The 19,349-nt window shown below is 38.5% G+C and overlaps 1 long non-coding RNA gene across 1 annotated transcript in view; it reads left to right on the plus strand.

Annotated features, from left to right (window-relative positions):
• The first annotated feature begins 18,948 nt into the window (after window positions 1-18,948).
• The window catches only part of LOC147997949 (uncharacterized), a 15,536-nt gene continuing 15,135 nt past the window's right edge, over window positions 18,949-19,349 (plus strand). Inside the window, exon 1 of the long non-coding RNA XR_015647407.1 lies at window positions 18,949-19,295. This is a non-coding gene — a long non-coding RNA (uncharacterized LOC147997949). The remainder of the gene's footprint in view (window positions 19,296-19,349) is intronic.

The raw sequence follows: 19,349 nt of genomic DNA on the forward strand, positions 1-19,349 counted from the left end.
CAGAGAATACCTAGAAAATTGAACTGTATGTCACAGGAATGGACCTGGGAATAAAAATATTATGCAGAAGAATCTCCTCCTCTCCAAGTTCCTAGATAATTTCTACCCATGCCAGGACCAAGAATAACTTACTCCATTCAGAGCATGTAACCACTATTGAAGCAAAGAGAAGTTTGCTTTATAGAGATGGAGTACATGTAGGTTTCTCCTAAGTCACATGAGACATACCTGGAAAAGGCTCTCTTGAAACTGGTCAATGTAAGGAAAGGTGTTTAGAGGTAGGCCATGGCAGTTCTCAGTTACATCATCATTAGACCCTCCATCAAAAATCTCTTGTATCTTGGACAACCCTAGCTTCCCTATGATGTCACAAGTGTTGTCGAGTCTGCAATTGCCTCTCGGATATTCCATCAGTACCTATAGTGTTTACTAATTGTCCTCTACTTCAGAGGAAAAATCAATTTGGTAGTGAGAACAAAGAGAATGAAAAGTTCAGATATGGGGAGAAGGAAGATGGCCTTCTGTCTTGGTATATAAAAAGGAAGAAATATATCAACCATGGGAAATCTCACTGAGTCCTTGGTAGGAGTTGAGTAGGTATGTTGAAGAGGTAGAATTGATCTGAGTCTTCCATACATGGGATCATGAACTCGGAGCCTGTCAGAAGCATCTAGACTTCGCTTTTTCTATTGGTTCCTGTAAGTCAGAGAGTTTATACCATTAATATCTTTATCCCAAAAGCCAGGTGTTGGGAAGGACACTGTTCTTTTCCTTAGAGCTCATGGCATTTATTTTTTTTTTGCCCAGAAGAAAAAGGTCCTAAGGAATAAGTGAAAGACAAGTATTGTGTCCTCAGCTCAGAATAAACTCCTCGATTATTTGGATACCTATAGTGCAGTTTATGTCTGACACAGGTATTTGAGAGGGAGATGTGTTTCCAGTTCATCATATCAGTCTTTCCGCTAGTATTGAAAGAGTTAAAATAAAAACTGCAAAAGAACAGCAGATAAGGGGTACGGATAGAGCAGGCCTGAGATGTGCCCGGCCAAGCCTAAAAACAAGGTCAAAGGATAGTTCCAGGCCATCTCCGCTGAGTCGGTGGCCATCCTGAAGGGCAACTCCCTGTTCCGCTACTGCTATAGCTAATATTTACCAAACTCACTGCTCGACAGATAAAGATAAGACACTCTCCTATATTGAGAACACCCCAGCCCGCACATACTGCTTGCAGATGAGACCTTGTAACCATTTCCCTTGCTGATAACCATGCTGAATCCCCTTGCCTTCCCCTATAAAAAGCCTTAAATTTCGAGTCTTGGGGTCGACTCCTCTGTCTCCTGTGTGAGAAGGAACTGAGGGAGAAAGAAGTGTAGGCTTAACTCAAAAGAATGAAAGAGCTTCTATATGCTGGTATGAATTAAAGATTCAAGCATTTTTGTTATGTATGAAAGGCAACGGTCAGGAGGCTATAGCATTTCATGTTTTTCAAGAAAAGTCATAGAAATAATAGTTCCATTTTCTTACATGAACACACAGAATCATTGGAAAGAAAAAATAGACCTATGATGATTTTATTGGTTAAGCATCATTGACATATCATCCAACATAGCTTAAACCAATCTCAGAAAGATTTTTTGAGGATATGACAGCAATAGAGAGTATTGTGTCAGTGTTGGGTTACAGATGTCTTCCATGTATTTTCAGTCACATACAAACATCCATTTAAACTGGGAAAATATAAAATTATTAATTGATTGAATGAAATCCTAACAATATAGTTACTTATATAATGCAATACTGTGTTTGGATATGAATTTCACCCTAAGAATGATTGTAAGGAGATGAAATCATTTAAAAAATTGTTAAGAGTGTTGTGATATAGTGGTTGAATAAAGCATCTAAAGTCTTACTATCTCAGATGGAATATGGGCTCTTCATTATCTAATCATAAAGCAAATTAGAATGTAAAGAGACAAGTGCCTCTGAGAAAACACTCACTATAAAATATAAAATGATCATTTTAGAATGGGTTCATGTTGCAATACAATATATTTTATTTAAACTTTAAAGATCACACATGTGACGTTTTGTTTGGTCAGAACTGTTTTCCAGCTAGCATGCATGAATCTTCTACCTGATGTACCATCTTAATTCTTGTTGATTGATTTTTATTGCAACATTTACAGTTTTCAAATTTTTGTCTGCTCTGGGATAGGAACAACCATATGTGTGGGTGTGTTTTTATCAAATATGAAGAGCCAAAATAAATCTGATGTGTCATGGTGAATGGAATTGCAACAATACCTAAAGTTTAGAGGATATATTTTGTTATTATGTATAGGCATAAAAGTAACTCTGTAGTACATATATTTTTGCAAAATTTGTTTGTAAATAATTTTAGATTAAAAATGTAAAAGAACATTATTTGAGAAAATGAGAATACCCAACTGCTAAACTGCCAGAACACATAAAATACTTATTCTGAATTGCAAGGGAATGCAAAATCAAAATTAACAAGAGTAATTCGATGGGACGGCTATTGTGTATGCAATATTTCCATATCACAGAATTATACCCTTACATTAGTACTCCTTGGTATATTAAAAAGCAAAATATACAAACTGCATTTTATTTCTTATAGGACAGTTAAAAAGGAAGCCAAAAGCTATCCTTTTAAATTCTTTTAAAATTTATTTTACATTAGATAAATATCTCCTTTAATAAGAGAAGAATGACTTTTTTCTAAAGTACTTTTGCTAACTTGAGACATTCAAAAATGAATTTTGCTTTCTTTTTCCAAAAGCCAATACCAATGTACATGAAGAAAATCCATCAGTAGTGAGAAGATAATTTCTGCAGTTCTTCAATAATCATTTCCTTTGGTAAGTGTAATTTTATCCAGGTGTTTCAGAATTAATCTAACTATTGTCTTTTCCATCAGTAGATGTAGAAGAAACTAGATATAATGAAATGGAATTCACTGCTACAGTAAAATCTCTTTAAAGTACAACCATATTTGCAAGCTTTAGGAACTTTTCCAAGCAATTCCAATTGACATTCTTACACAAATTATTTTTATAATAAATGTAGTAAACAAAATACTCCCATACAAACAGCAATATCTTTGGAGTTAAGATCACTTTAAATTCAAATTTCTCACCAGATATAGAGTCTTATTAATTAATCTGTGATTACTTTGGAAGGAATAAAAGAGAATATGGATTGTGTTGGGTAGTAGGAAGCAATCAGAAGCGTCAACCTCTTTGTGGTAATCTAATAGATATGAATTTCATTTCTTCTGTGAATGTTTATACATGATTCTTCCCTTTTAATATTCCCAGTCTCCTGATTTTTTTCTGGATACCAGAGATCCCGTAAGGGTTGGATTAAAAAGTTTTCACTATACCATGACAATAAACTTAGTTTTAGAAATTACCTTTTTGTTGCTACCTCTGAATAAGGAAGTTTGAATCAGATCATGCAACTTGACTTCACAGATATGTCATCCTTCTCTAATTAGCATTTACACAATTTTGTCCATAATACTGTGTCTTAGCCAGAGTTTATATTGCTGCTATGAAATACCATGACCAATGGAGAAAAAACTAAGTTGGAGAAGAAAGTGTTTATATTAGTTTACATTTTCTTTTTTAAATTTTTTATAATAGAATTTTACAATCCAGATATCATTCCTCTCCCAGCCCATACTCTGACTGTTCTACATCCCACACCTTCTCCCCTTATGCTCATCTGAATGAAGCTGTCTCCCACTACACCCCCAGTCTACCAGACCTCTCCACTGCCTGGGGACTCAAGTCTCTTGACGGTTAAGTACATCTTATCTTGTTGTGTCCAGAACCAGCCCTCCAGTCTCAGAGGACTCATATTAGGTGGTGCATGATGCCGTATTGATGGCTCAGTGTCTGAAAAAAATACTGAGGTCCAGGTTAGTTAACACTGTTGGTCCTCCTATGAGTTTGCTCCCCTACTCAGCTTTCCTCATTTTTTCCCTAGTTCCACCAAAGGGATTAGCAGCTTCTGTTCATTGACTGAGTATAATTTTCTGCATCTGACTCTTTCAGCTGCTTGGTGGGTCTTTCAGAAGGCAGTCATGTCAGGTCCGTTTGGTGAACTTGACAAAGCATGAGTAATAGTGTCAGGCCTTGGGGGCCTCTACTTAATCTGGTTCCCAGATATGGCGGGCAACTGGAATTCCATTTACTCTGGATATTCTCTGGTTTTGTCCTTGAAGTTCTTTCAGACAGCAGCAAATATGGGTCAGAGTTTTGATTTGTGGATGGCAACCTTATCCCTCACTTGATTTTCTCTCTTTCTCATGGAGGTAGTCTCTACAAGTTCCCTCTACACACTCCTGGACATTTCACTGAGTTCTGATAGTCTCTTACCTCTCAGGTCTCTGGAATATTCTACAGCCATGCCCCACCACCAACCTTTTAGTTCCTGAGGTTGCCTGTCCAATCATTCTGCTGGCACTCGGGGCTTCAGTCCTACTCTGCACCAATACCTGATCATGTTACCCTCTTTCCCTTACTGTCTTCATTCTCACCCAGGTCCCACACTCTTCCCTCCTGAGGTTCATTTCTCCTCCCTCTCAAGTAAGATTGAGATTCCTCACGTTGGCTGTTCAGCTTGTTAAACTTTTATTTTTCGTTTTATAGAAACTGGATTTTTGTTTACATTTCAAATATTATACACTTTCCCAATTTTATAGTCATAAGACTCCTATCACTTTCCCGAAGAGTTCTTCTATGAAGGTGTTCCCCCTCACCAACCAATCCATTTCCCAGCACCCCGTGACATTCCCCTTCACTGGAGTTTACAGCTTTGGTAGGCCTAAGAGCTTCTCCTCCCATTGATGTCCAAGAAGGCCATTCTTGGCTACATATGCAGTTGGAGCCATAGTTCTGTCCATGTACAGTCTTTGTATATTGGTTTAGTACCAGAAAGCTTTGGTTCAGTGGCATAGTTTTTCTTATGGGCTTGAAATCCCATTCAGCCCAGGTAATTCTTTTTTCCAAATTTACTAACAATAGGTTCGTTTGCATTCCACTGGTTTGACAATAACCCTCACTTATATAATTGGCATGCTCTACCTGGGTCTCTCAGGAAAGAACTATATCTGTTTCCTGGCACCATGCACTTCTTTTTTTTTTTTTTTTTAATTAACTTGACTATGTCTTATTTTCATTTAGAGTGTTATTCCCTTTCCCAGTTTCTGGGCAAACATCCCCCTAATCCCACCCCCTCTCCTCCTTTATGGGTGTTCCCCTCCCCATCCTTGCCCCATTGCCACCCTCCCCCCAACAGTCTAGTTCACTGGGGGTTCAGTCTTAGCAGGACCCAGGGCTTCCCCTTCCACTGGTGCTCTTACTAGGATATTCATTGCTACATATGAGGTCAGAGTCCAGGGTCAGTCCATGTATAGTCTTTAGGTAGTGCCTTAGTCCCCGAAAGCTCTGGTTGCTTGGCATTGTTGCACAGATGGGGTTTCGAGCTCCTTCAAGCTCTTCCATTTCTTTCTCTGATTCCTTCAACGGGGATCCTATTCTCAATTCAGTGGTTTGCTGCTGGCATTCGCCTCTGTATTTGCTGTATTCTGGCTGTGTCACTCAGGAGCGATCTACATCTCGCTCTTGTCGGCCTGCAATTCTTTGCTTCATCCATCTTGTCTAATTTGGTGGCTGTATATGTATGGGCCACCTGTGGGGCAGGCTCTGAATGGGTGTTCCTTCAGTCTCTGTTTTAATCTTTGCCTCTCCCTTCCCTGCCAAGGGTATTCTTTTTCCTCATTTAAAGAAGGAGTGAAGCATTCACATTTTGATCATCCGTCTTGAGTTTTGTTTGTTCTAGGGATCTAGGGTAATTCAAGCATTTGGGCTAATAGCCACTTATCAATGAGTGCATACCATGTATGTCTTTCTGTGACTGGGTTACCTCACTCAGAATGATATTTTCCAAATCCAACCATTTGCCTTCAAATTTCATAAAGGCATTTTTTCTGATAGCTGAGTAATATTCCATTGTGTAGTGGAGCACGTGTCTTTTTTTCTATGTTGGGGAATCTTTTTTGTATATGCCCAAGAGAGGTATAGCTTAACGCTCAGGCAGTTCAATGTCCAATTTTCTGAGGAACCTCCAGACTGATTTCCAGAATGGTCGTACCAGTCTGCAATCCCACCAACAATGGATGAGTGTTCCTCTTTCTCCCAATCCTTGCCAACATCTGCTGTCACCGGAGTTTTTGATCTTAGCCATTCTCACTGGTGTGAGGTGAAATCTCAGAGTTGTTTTGATATGCATATCCTTTATTACTAAAGATGTTGAATATTTCTTTAGGTGTTTTTCAGCCATTTGGTATTCCTTAGCTGTGAATTCTTTCTTTAGCTCTGAAACCCATTTTTAATAGGGTTATTTGACTCCCCGCATTCTAACTTCTTGAATTCTTTGTGTATTTTGGATATAAGGCCTCTATCTGTTTTAGGATTGGTAAAGATCTTTTCCCAATCTGTTGGTTGCCGTTTTGTCATAATCACAGTGTCCTTTGCCTTACAGAAGCTTTGCAGTTTTATGAGATCCCAATTGTCGATTCTTGATCTTAGACCATAAGCCATTGGTGTTTTGTTAGGGAAATTTTTTCCAGTGACCATATGATCCAGATGCTACCCTAGTTTTTCTTCTATTAGTTTGAGTGTATCTGGTTTGATGTGCAGGTCCTTGATCCACTTGGAATTAAGCTTTGTACAGGGTGATAAAAATGGATCGATCTTCATTCTTCTACATGTTCACCTCCAGTTGAACCAGCACCATTTGCTGAAAATGCTATCTTTTTTCCATTTGATGGTTTTGTATCCTATGTCAAAAATCAAGTGCCCATAGGTATGTGGGTTCATTTCTGGGTCTTCAATTCTGTTCCATTGGTCTATCTGTCTGTCTCTGTACCAATATCATGCAGTTTTTATCACTACTGCTCGGTAATACTGCTTGAGTTCAGGGATAGTGACTCCCCCTGCAGTCCTTTTTATTCTTGAGGATAGTTTTAGCAATCCTGGGTTTTTTGTTATTCTAGATGAATTTGCAAATTGTTCTGTCTAACTCTTTGAAGAATTGGATTGGTATTTTGTTGGGTTTATATTGAAATCATCGATCGCTTTTGGTAAAATGGTCATTTTTACTATATTAATCCTGCCAATCCATGAGCATGGGAGATCTTTCCATCTTCTACAGTTTTCTTCAATTTCTTTCTTCAGAGTCTTGAAGTTCTTATTGCACAGATCTTTTACTTGCTTGGTTAAAATCACACCGATCTAATTTATATTATTTGGGTCTATTATGAAGGGTGTTGTTTCTCTAATTTCTTTCTCGGCTTGTTTCTCTTTTTTTGTAGAGGAAGGCTACTGATTTATTTGAGTTAATTTTATACCCAGTCACTTGGATGAAGTTGTTTATCAGCTTTAGTAGTTCTGTGGTGCAACTTTTGGGATTACTTAACTATACTATCATATCTTGTGCACATAGTGATATTTTGACTTTTCAGATATGTATCCCCTTACCTCCTTTTGTTGTCTGATTGCTCTGGCTAGAACTTCAATAACTGTATTGAATAAGTAGGGAGAGAGTGGGCAGCCTTGTCTAGTCCCTGATTTTAGTTGGATTGCATCAAGTTTCTCTCCATTTAGTTTAATGTTAGCAACTGGTTTGCTGTATATGACTTTTACTGTGTTTAGGTATGGGACTTGAATTCCTATTCTTTCCAGGGCTTTTATCATGAAGGGGTGTTGAATTTTGTCAAATGCTTTCTCAGCATCTAATGAAATGATCATGTGGTTTTGTTCTTTCAGATTGTTTATATAATGGATCACATTGATGGTTTTCCATATATTAAACCATCAATGCATGCCTGGGATGAAGCCTACTTGATCATGGTGGATGATTGTTTTGATGTGCTCTTGGATTCGGTTTGCCAGAATTTTATTGAGTATTTTTGCATCGATATTCATAAGGGAAATTGGTCTGAAGTTCTCTTTCTTTGTTGGGTCTTTGTGTGCTTTAGGCATAAGAGTAGTTGTAGCTTCATAGAAGGAATTCGGTAATGCTCTATTTGTTTCAATTTTATGGAATATTTTGGATAATATTGTTATGAGGTCTTCTATGAAGGTCTGATAGAATTCTGCACTAAACCCGTCTGGACTTGGGCTCTTTTTAGTTGGGAGACCTTTAATGACTGCTTCTATTTATTTAGGAGTTGTGGGGTTGTTTAGCTGGTTTATCTGTTCCTGATTTAACTTCAGTACCTGGTATCTGTCTAGGAAATTGTCCATTTCCTGCAGATTTTCAAGTTTTGTTGAATATAGGCTTTTATATTAAGATCTGATGATTTTTTGAATTTCCTCTGAATCTGTAGTTATGTCTCCCTTTTCATTTCTGATTTTGATAATTTGGATACAATCTCTAAGTCCTCTCATTAGTCTGCTAAGGGTGTATCTATCTTGTTTGTTTTCTCAAAGAATCAACTTTTGGTTCTCTTGATTCTTTCTATGGTCCGTTTGTTTCTACTTGGTAGATTTCAGCTCTGAGTTTGAATATTTTCTGCCTTCTACTCCTCCTGGGTGTATTTGCTTCTTTTTGTTCTGGAGCTTTTGGTTGTGCTGTCAAGCTGGTGACATATGCTCTTTCCAGTTTCTTTGTGCAAGCACTCAGCGCTATGAATTTTCCTCTTCGCACATCTTTCATTGTGTCCCATAAGTTTAGGTATGTTGTACCTTCATTTTCATTAAATTCTAAAAAGTCTTTAATTTCTTTCTTCATTTCATCCTCGACCAGGTTATCATTGAGTAGAACATTGTTCAATTTCCTCGTATATTTGGGCATTCTTCCCTTATTGTTATTGAAGACCAGCTTTAGGCCATCATGGTCTGATAGCACTCATGGGATTATTTCTATCTTTCTGTACCTGTTGAGGCTCTTTTTCTTGACCAGTTATAAGGTCAATTTTGGAGAAAATACCATGAGGATCTGAGAAGAAGGTATATCCTCTTGCTTTAGGATAGAATGTTCTATGAATATCTGTTAAGTCCATTTGGCTCATGACTTCTCTTAGTCTGTGTACGTCTCTGTTTAATTTCTGTTTCCATGATCTGTCCATTGATGAGAGTGGGGTGTTGAAATCTCCTACTAGTATTGTGTGATGTGCAATATGTGTTTTGAGCTTTAGTAAGGTTTCTTTTACATATGTAGGTGCCCTTGTATTTGGGGCATAGATATTTAGGATTGAGAGTTCATCTTGGTGGATTTTTCCTTTGATGGATATGAAGTGTCCTTCCTTATCTTTTTCGATGAATTTTAGTTGAAAATTGATTTTATTTGATATTAGAATGGCTACTCCAGCTGGCTTCTTCTGACCATTTGCTTGGGAAGTTGTTTTCAAGCCATTCACTCTGAGGTAGTGTCTGTCTTTGTCTCTGAAGTGTTTCCTGTAGGCAGCAGAATGCAGCGTCCTCGTTGCATATCCAGTTTGTTAATCTACTTCATTTTATTTGGGAGTTGAGGCCATTGATGTTGAGAGATATTAAGGAATATTGATTATTTCTTCCTGTTACATTCATATTTGCATATGAGGTTTTGTTTGTGGCCTTTTCTTCTCTTTGTTTTGTTGCCAAGACGATTAGTTTCTTGCTTCTTCTAGGGTATAGCTTGCCTCCTTATGTTGGGTTTTACCATAGATTATCCTTTGTAGTGCTGGATTTGTAGAAAGATATTGTGTAAAATTGGTTTTGTCATGGAATATCTTGGTTTCTCCATCTATGTTAATTGAGAGTTTTGCAGGATACAGTACCTGGGCTGGCACTTGTGGTCTCTTAGGGTCTGTATGACATCTGTCCTGGATCTTCTGGCTTTCCTAGTCTCTGGCGAAAAGTCTAGTGTGATTCTGATAGGTCTGCCTTTATATGTTACTTGACCTTTTTCCCTTACTGCTTTTAATATTCATTCGTTATGTTGGGCGTCTGGTGTTTTGACTATTATGTGATGGGAGGAGTTTCTATTCTGGTCCAATCTATTTGGAGTTCTGTAGGCTTCTTGTGTGCTTATGGGTATCTCTTTCTTTAGGTTAGGGAAGTTTTCTTCTATGATTTTGTTGAAGTTATTTACTGGTCCTTTGAGCTGGGAGACTTCACTCTCTTCTATACCTATTATCCTTAGGTTTGATTTTCTCATTGTGTCTTGGATTTCCTGTATGTTTTGGACCAGTAGCTTTTTCCGCCTTACATTGTCTTTGACAGTTGAGTCAATGATTTCTATGGAATCTTCTGCTCCTAAGATTCTCTCTTCCATCTCCTGTATTCTGTTGGTGATGCTTGTATCTACAGCTCCTTGTCTCTTCTTTTGGTTTTCTAAATCCAGGGTTGTTTCCATGTGTTCTTTCTTGATTGCTTCTATTTCCATTTTCATTCCTTCAACTGTTTGTTTGTGTTTTCCTGGAATTCTTTCAGGGATTTTTGTGACTCCTCTCTATGGTCTTCTAGTTGTTTATTTATGTTTTCCTGGGATTCTTTCAGGGATTTTTGGGATTCTTCTCTGTAGGCTTCTACTTGTTTATTAATTTTTTTCCTGTGTTTCTCTAAGTGAGTTCTTCACGTCATTCTTGAAGTCCTCCAGCATCATGATCAAATGTGATTTTAAATCTAGGCTTGCTTTTCTGGTGTGTTTGGATATTTCGGGTTTGCTTAGGTGGGAGAATTGGGCTCTGATGATTCCATATAGTCTTGGTTTCTGTTGCTTGGGTTCCTGCTCTAGCCTCTCGCCATCAGATTATCTCTAGTGTTACTTTGTTCTGATATTTCTGACAGTGGGTAGACTGTCTTATAAGCCTGTGTGTCAGGAGTACTGTAGACCTGTTTTCCTGTTTTCTTTCAGCTAGTTATAGCGACAGAGTGTTCTGCTTTTGGGCGTGTAGTTTTTCTATCTATAGGTCTTTATCTGTTCCTGTGGCCTCTGTCTTGAGTTTACCAGGCAGGTAATTTGCAGCAGAAAAGTTGGTCTTACCTTTGGTCCGGAGGCTGAAGTTCACTCGTGGGGTGTTACTTATGAGTTCTCCGTGGTGGCCACAACCAGGAAGATCTACGCCACCCTTTCCAGGAGCTTCCGTGCACCAGGGATCCATATGGCGTTTGTTGTTTTCCTCTGGAATCAGTAATGTGTGCAGAGTGCAGCCCCTTCTGGTTTCCCAGGAGTATCTGCCTCTCTGAAGGTTTAGCTCGCCCTCCCATGGGATTTGGTTGCATAGAACTGTTTTCCGGTCGGTCCCTTCAGGTTCTGGAGGTGTCTCAGATGCAGGGGACCCGCTGCTGCTGTGCCCTTATCCAAGAGAACCCAGAGGCCATATACAGTTTCCTCCTGGGCCAGGGATGTGGGGAGGGGTGGGCAGTGTTGGTGGTCTCTTCTGCTCTGCAGCCTCAGGAGTGCCCACATGTCCAGGCAGTGAGGTCTCTCTCCCACACGGTTTGGGACCAGAGAGCTGCTGCGGGCATGGATCCGCCAGTTTGGGGACTCCTGCTAAACACTGGAAGTGCCCTGTCCTAGAGGAATTTTGACTCTGTGTGCCTTGAGTTCACCAAGCATGTCACGTGCAACAGAAAAGTTGGTTTTACCTGTGGTCCCAAGGCTCAAGTTTGCTCGTGCGGTGTTGCCTATGAGCTCTCTGTGGCAGCAGCAACCAGGAAGCAAGTATGCACTTCTTAGCGTCATCAATCTTATGTATTTTTGTGGCAGATCTATCTATCTATCTATCTATCTATCTATCTATCTATCTATCTATCTATATCTCTATCTCTATCTCTATCTCTCATATATATGTGTGTGTGTGTGTGTGTGTGTGTGTGTGTGTGTGTGTGTGTGTGTGTGTGTTTTGGTGGCTCCTACAGCTATGTGGTTAGGTGGAATTTTAGGATGGATTCTGTGCAACTAGTTAAAAAATGGAGAATCAGCAAAGACCTATGACAATCAGACTTCCCCTGTTATTATGAACCTATTGAAGTTGAGGTTTCTCTGGACATGAAGACATGCCTCTTCCTCACCATCCTTCTGAGTCTTGTGTTTGGCGTGAAGAAAGAGTCATGGTAAAACCTCCAAAACCCTTATGTCTGGCCCTGGGAACAGGAAGGTTGATATTATTGAACAGATATCTAATGGGACTAGAGATCCACATTCTACAGTCCATGATGTCCTTTGCTTTACTGATGTCTCACAATTTTCGGATAAAATAAGGATTTGGGACTTTATCATTTAAAATAAGTACACAAGATTTACACTGTTATATTCACTCTATAGCTAGGCACACTTTATTGCTAATTAATTGCAAAAAATGGAACAGCAAAACAGAATTTTTGAGTGCACATTCAGGAATATATATATATATATATATATATATATATATATATATATATATATATATTCTCGTACAATATGTAAATGAGATAAATATTCAATCAATTAAAGATTTGTAGGTAAAATACTGGCCTTTGGGAAACACAGAAATCCTAGGAAATTGAAGTGTATGTCACAGGAATGGATCTGGGAATAGAATTATTATCCAGAATAAACTCCTCCACCCCATGTTCCTAGATCTTTTCTACCCATGCCATGTGCCTGACTAACTTTCTCCATTCAGAGCATGAAACCACAAATGAAGGAAAAAGAAGTCACTAGCTTTAGAGAGATGGAGTACATAAAGGTCTCCCCTGCGTCACAAGAGATATACTAGGAAAAGGCACTCTCGAATCTGGTCAATGTAAGGAAAGCTGTTCAGCATGTAGGCCATGGTAATTCTCAGAGACATCATCATTAGGCCCTCCCTGAAAAACTCTTGTAACCTGGAGATCCCTATCTTTTTCTGTGATGTCACAAGTGTTGTCATGACTGCAAATACCTCTTATATATTCCTTCAGCACATCTAGGGTTTACTAATTGTCCTCTAATTCAGAGTAAACATCAATTTGGGAGGGAGAACAAAGATAATGTAAAGATCAGATATGGGGAGAACAAAGGAAGCTGGCCTTCTGTCTTGGTATATAAAAAGGAAGAAATACGTGGTCCTTAGTACAATTCAGTTAGTGCTTGGTAGGGATTTAGTGGGATTGCTAAAGAGATAGCTTTGAACTGACCCTCCCACATATGGGAATCAGGAGCTGGGAGCCTCTCAGACGCATCTTGATTTCCCTGTTCTTATGGTTCCTGGAAATCAGAGAGTTTATATCATTCATTTCTTTATTCAAAAAGCCAAATGTACGGAAGGGAAGAGTTGTTTTCCTGAGAGCTCATGGCATTTACTCTTTTTGAAAAGAAGAAACAGGTCCTAAGGAAAAAGGGAGAGACAGGTATTGTTTCCCTAGCTCACCGTAAACTCCATGTTTTGGATATCTATAGTGCAGTCAGGGAAGCAGCAGTGCTTTTAGTTGAGACTTCATAATCTCAGTCTTTCCACTAATATTTCCACTGACTACCACTTTACTTTTCTGAATCATTAAGTATGATTAGTTGTAAGTTTTCTCTTCTTCTATTTTTTTCATTTTTTTATGTTTTAGCAATTTTTATTGCTTTTGTTAACTTGATGTTTTATATTTACATTTAATGTTATTTCATTCACCAGTTTCCTGCCCATAAGATTCCTACCCGTATCCTTCCCCTGCTTCTCTAAGCCCCCTGACTGCCCCTTCACATTCCCTTGAACTGGGAGTCAAACCTAGAGAGGACCAATATCTTCTGCTTCCTTTCGTGATGAACAATGTCATCCTCTGCCACATGCAGTTTGAGCCATAGCTCTGTCTGTGTACCTTCATTGAATATTGGTCTAGTACCAGAAAGCTCTGGTTCATTGACACTGTTGTTCTTATGTGATTGAAAGCTCCTTCAGCTCTTATAATCCTTTCTCAAAATCTGTCAACAAGAGGTCGGTTTCAGTTCACTGGTTTGCTCTAGCATTCACTTCTGTAGTTGACACGATCCACCTCTGGATCTCTCAGGAAATATCTATATCTGGTTGATAGCAGAATGCTCTTTTTATCTACATCAATCTTATCTAGTTTTGGTGGCTGGTATATATAATTTTGGTGGCTTCTACAGATTTTTGTTTAGGTGGAATGCTAACATGAATTCTGAGCAACTAGGTCAAGAATGTAGAGTTCAGAAATGACAATGCCAAATACACTCCCTCCTGTTCTTATGAACCTATTGATGTTGAGATTTCACTGGTCCTCAAGACATTCTTCTTTCTGCCCATCCTCCGGTATCTTAGGTTTGGCCTTCAGAGAGATTCATGGTAAAGCATTGGACCCTCAAGTCTAGCAATGGGAACACAGGAAGGTAGATAGTTTAGTACTAATATCAAATAGAACTAGACAACTGAATTCTGTAGTCATTTTGTCCTTTGCTTTTCTGAAAATGGAATTTGAAACAGAATTTTTGAGTACACATACAGGAATATTAATAAAGACTCTTATCAAGGAATGTACAATGAGAAAGTGAAATACAGTATTCATTCAATTAAGGTCTGTAGGCAAAATACTGGCCTTTGGGAAATAGAGAAAACCTGGGATATTGAACTGTATGTCACAGGAATGAACCTGGGAATAACATAGTATCTAGAAGAATCTCCTCCACACTATGTTCCAAAATCCTTTCTAGCCATGCTAAGCCCCAGACTAACTTTGTCCATTCAGAGTATGTAACCACTAAAGAAGCAAAGAGAAGTCTCTAGATTTAGAGAGATGGAGTATGCAAAGGTTTCCACTGTTTCACAGGAGACAGTCCTGGAAAGGGCACCCTGAAATCTGGTCAATGTAAGGAAAGATGTTTAGCAGGTAGGCCATTTCAGTTCTCAGTATCATCATCACTAAGACTCCCTGAAAAATCTCTTGTAATCTGGAGAGACCTAGCTTCTTCTGTGATATCACAAGTGTTGTCCTGACTGCAAATGCCCCTCAGATATTACTTCAGTACATCTAGGGTTTAATAATTGGCCTCTAATGCATTGTAAACAGCCATTTGGGAGGGAGAACACAGAGGATGAAGTGATCAGACATGGGGAGTAGGAAGATGGCCTTCTATCTTGGTATAAAAAAAAGAAGTACATGAACAATGGGAAAGCTCCTTGAGTCTTGGGTAGGGGTTGCATAGGTTCTCTGAAGAGAGAGTCTTGATCGGAGACTTCCTCATATGGGAATTAGGAGCTGGGATCCTCTCAGAAGCATCTGGACTTCCCTGCTTGTTATTTTTCTTGGAAGTCAGATAGTTTATATAATTCATAGCTTTATCCCAACAGCCAGGTTTTGGGAAGGTCACTAAAGTTTTTCCTGAGAGCTCATAGCTTTTATCCTTTTACCAAGATGGAAAAGGTCCTAAGGAAGAAAGTTAAGGCAAGTATTGTGTGCTCAGCACAGAGAAAACTCCTCCATGCATTGGATTCTAATAATGCAGTTTGTGTCTGGCACTGATATCTGGGAGGGAGAAGTGATTCTAGAAGATACTTCATCATATCAGTCTTTCCACTAGTATTACATTGACTACCATTCCCTGAGATTGACCCTTTAAAATTCTGAGTCTATAGGTGTGATTGGCTGGCAGATTTCTTTTCTTCTATTTCTTTCATTTTTTAAAATTTTTTTAGCCAATTGTATTGCTTTTTTAAATGGATATTCCTAAATTCACATTTAAAATATTGTTTCCTTTCCCAGTTTCCTGACTATAAGATCCCTTACAGGTCCACTTACCCTTCTCCTTTTACCCCCCTTTCTGCCCCTGGACATTCACTTGAACTGGGAGTCAAACCTAGTCAGGACCAAGGGTTCTCCTTCCATTGTTGCCCAACAAGGCCATCCTGTGCAACATATGCAGTTGGAGACATAGATCTGTTCATGTATATTCTTTGAATATTGGTCTAGTACCAGAAAGCTCTGTTTTTTTGGCATTGTTGTTCTTATTGGGTTGAAAGCACCTTCACCTCTTCTAATACTTTCTCAAAATCTACCAACAAGAAGTCCATTTTCAGTTCACTGGTTTCCGTTAGGATTCATGTTGTGGTTTGCCATGAAGTTATCTGTGTTTGATGTTAATTCCGCTGCCCCAAGGTCAGCTGTATAGTCCTGTACTCAGAACTCAGGTTACTTCACCAGATCCACCTCCCCATTGAATTTGTAAAGTATATGTGGGTGGCAGGAAGAGGATAGAAGTAGGGTTATCATGGGAGGAGAAGGAAGAATGGCTAGGAGAGATGTTTGAAAGAAGAGGAGGATACTAGATGAAAAAAGAGAGAAAGAAAGATGACAGAGTGAGAAGCCATGGTAGGTGAACTTAAGATTCTGCTCTGTGTATTTACATGTCATTATTAATAATCCTAATGGTACCCGGCGTTGTATGTTTATTTCGGCAATAATATCTAATCAACTGCGTCAAAGTTTATTGTCTTGTGTGTTTTTTATGTGAGGGTTTCAGTATAGGAAAGTGTGTGGTGGCTCGAAACACTGTGCAGCCGAGGAGTGGGAAGGTGTTTCTACCAAGATATCTAGCAGAGAATTTCAGACACTTTTTTGCCAGAGTTAGCATGTTAAAAGAAAATTTTCCTTTTTCATTTCTATATTTTTACAAGAACACATTCACTTCTGTATATAATATGCTCTAGTTATGTCTCTCAGGAAATATCTATATCTGGTTCCTTGCAGAATGCACTTCTTAGCTTCATCAATCTTATCTAATTTTGGTGATATATATATATGCTACCGCTCCTACCACTACTTGGTTAGGGAGAATTTTCACATGGATTCTGCGAAACTAAGTCAAGAATGTAGAATCCACAAAGGACAATGCCAAATAGAGTCCCTCCTGTTCTTATGAACATATTTAAGTTAAGGTTTCCCTGGACCTCAAGCCATTCCTCTCCCTGTCCTTCTTCTTGTATCTTATTATTCCTGAAGAATGTATCATGGTAAAACATCCACAACACTCAAATCTGGCCATGGGAACACAGTAAGGTAGATAGTCAAAGAGTTTATTTGACTCATTTCTTTATTCAAAACCCAAGTGATAGGAAGGGCACAGTTTTATTACTGAGAACACATGGACTTTATTCTCTTTGACAAGAAGAAAAAGGACCTAATGAATAAAGGAAGGACAAGTATTGTGTATGTAGCTCAGAGTAAACTCCTCCATGCTTTTATCTATTGTACAGTTTGAGTCTGACACTGATATCTGGGAGAGGGAATTGTTTCTAATTGAGACTTCACCATCTCAGTCTTTCCACTATTATAACTCTATCATTCGCTGACAATGACCCATTAGATTTCTGAGTCAAAAGCTGTGTTTAGCTGGCAGTTTTCTTTTCATTTATCTCTTATATTTTTTTTCATTTTTCTGCAAATTTCATTTGTCATTTTAAACAAATAAGTTTCTATATTTACATATAAAATATTATTCCCTTTAAGAGTTTCCTTCCATAACACCCCTAACAGGTCCCTCTCCATTTCTTCTATAACCCCCCTTTCTGTCCCTTCATATTCTCAATAACTGTTAATCAAACCACGGGAGGACCAAGGGCTTCTTCATCCATTGGTGTCCAACAAGGCCATACTATGCTACATATGCTGTTGGAGCCATTGTTCTGTTCATGTTGTCTTTCAGTATTGGTCTCGTACCAGAAAGCTTTGGTTCATTAGCATTGTTATTCTTATGGGGTTTAAAGTTCCTTCAGCTCTTGTTATCCTTTCTCAGAATCTACCAACAAAGGTTCATTTCAGTTCACTGGTTTGCCACTAGCATTCACTTCTTTATTTGACATGCTCTAGCTGTGTTTCTCAGGATATATCTATATCAGTTTCCTGGCAGAATGCACTTCTTAGCTTCATCACTCTTATCTAGTTTTGGTGGCATATATATATATATATATATATATATATATATATATATATATATATATATATATATAGTGCCTCCTACAGCTATTTCATTAGGTGGTTATGTGGAATGTTAACATGGATTTTGTGCAACTAGGTAAAGAATGTAGAATTTACAAATGAAAATGTCAAATAGAATTCCTCCTGTACTAATGAATGTATTGAAGTTGAGGTTTCACTGTTCCTCAAGCCTTTGCTCTCCCTGCACATCCTCCTTTTTCTTATATTTGGCCTTAAGAAAGAATCATGGTAACACATCTAAAACATTCAAGTCTCATCATGGGAACACAGGAAGGTAGGTAGTGTAGTACAAATATCAAATTGAACTAGAGAAACGAAATATTTAGTCCATGTGGTCCTTTGCTTTATTGATGTCTGGTAATATTTGGATAAAATTAGGATTTGGGAGTTTATCATTTGAGTAGGTACACAGTATTTACACTGTTATACTCACTGTGTTGCTGGGCACTCTTTTTTGCCAAAATCATATCAGAAAATTTAATTGAAAAACAGAACTTTTGAGCACACATTCAGGAATATTTATAAACTCCACTATCAATGAATGTACAATAAGAAAGTGAAATACAATATTCAGGCACATAAAGGTCTGTAGGGAAAACACTGATCTTTACAAAACAGAGAAAACCTAGAAAATTGAACTGTATGTCACAGGAATGGACCTGGGAATAAAAATATTATCCAGAAGAATCTCCTCCACTCCAAGTTACTAGATCATTTCTACCCATGCCAGGACCCTGAATAACTTTCTCCATTCAGTGCATGTAACCACTATTGAAGCAAAGAGAAGTCTCTAGCTTTAGAGAGATGGAGTACATAATGGTTTCCCCTGTGTCACAGGAAACATACCTGGAAAAGGCACTCTCAAAACTGGTCAATGTAAGGAAAGCTGTTTAAAGGTAGCCATGGCAGTTCTCAGTTACATCATAATTAGGCCCTCCTTAAAAAAATCTCTCGTATCCTGTAGAGCCCTAGCTTCTCTTGTGATGTCAAAAGTGTTTCGTGTCTGCAAGTACTTCTCAGATATTCCTTAAGTACCTATAGGGTTTACTAATTGGCCTCTAGTTTAGAGGAAACATCAATTTGGGAGTGAGAACAAAGAGGATGTAAAGCTCAGAGATGGGGAGAACGAAGATGACCTACAGTCTTGGTATAAAAATAAGAAAGACATATGTCGACCAAGGGAAATCGCCATTAGTCATTGCAAGGAGTTGAGTAGATATGTTCAAGAGATAGAATTGATCTGAGCCTTCCTCACATGGGATCAGGAGTTCGGAGACTGTCAGAAGCATCTGGACTGACCTGTTTCTAGTGCTTCCTGTAAGTCAAAGGGTTAATATCAATATCTTTATCCCAAAAGCCAGGTGTTGGGAT

Source organism: Rattus norvegicus, chromosome Y (genome assembly GCF_021556685.1).
Source record: "Rattus norvegicus strain SHRSP/BbbUtx chromosome Y, alternate assembly SHRSP_T2T, whole genome shotgun sequence".
NCBI lineage: Eukaryota > Metazoa > Chordata > Mammalia > Rodentia > Muridae > Rattus > Rattus norvegicus.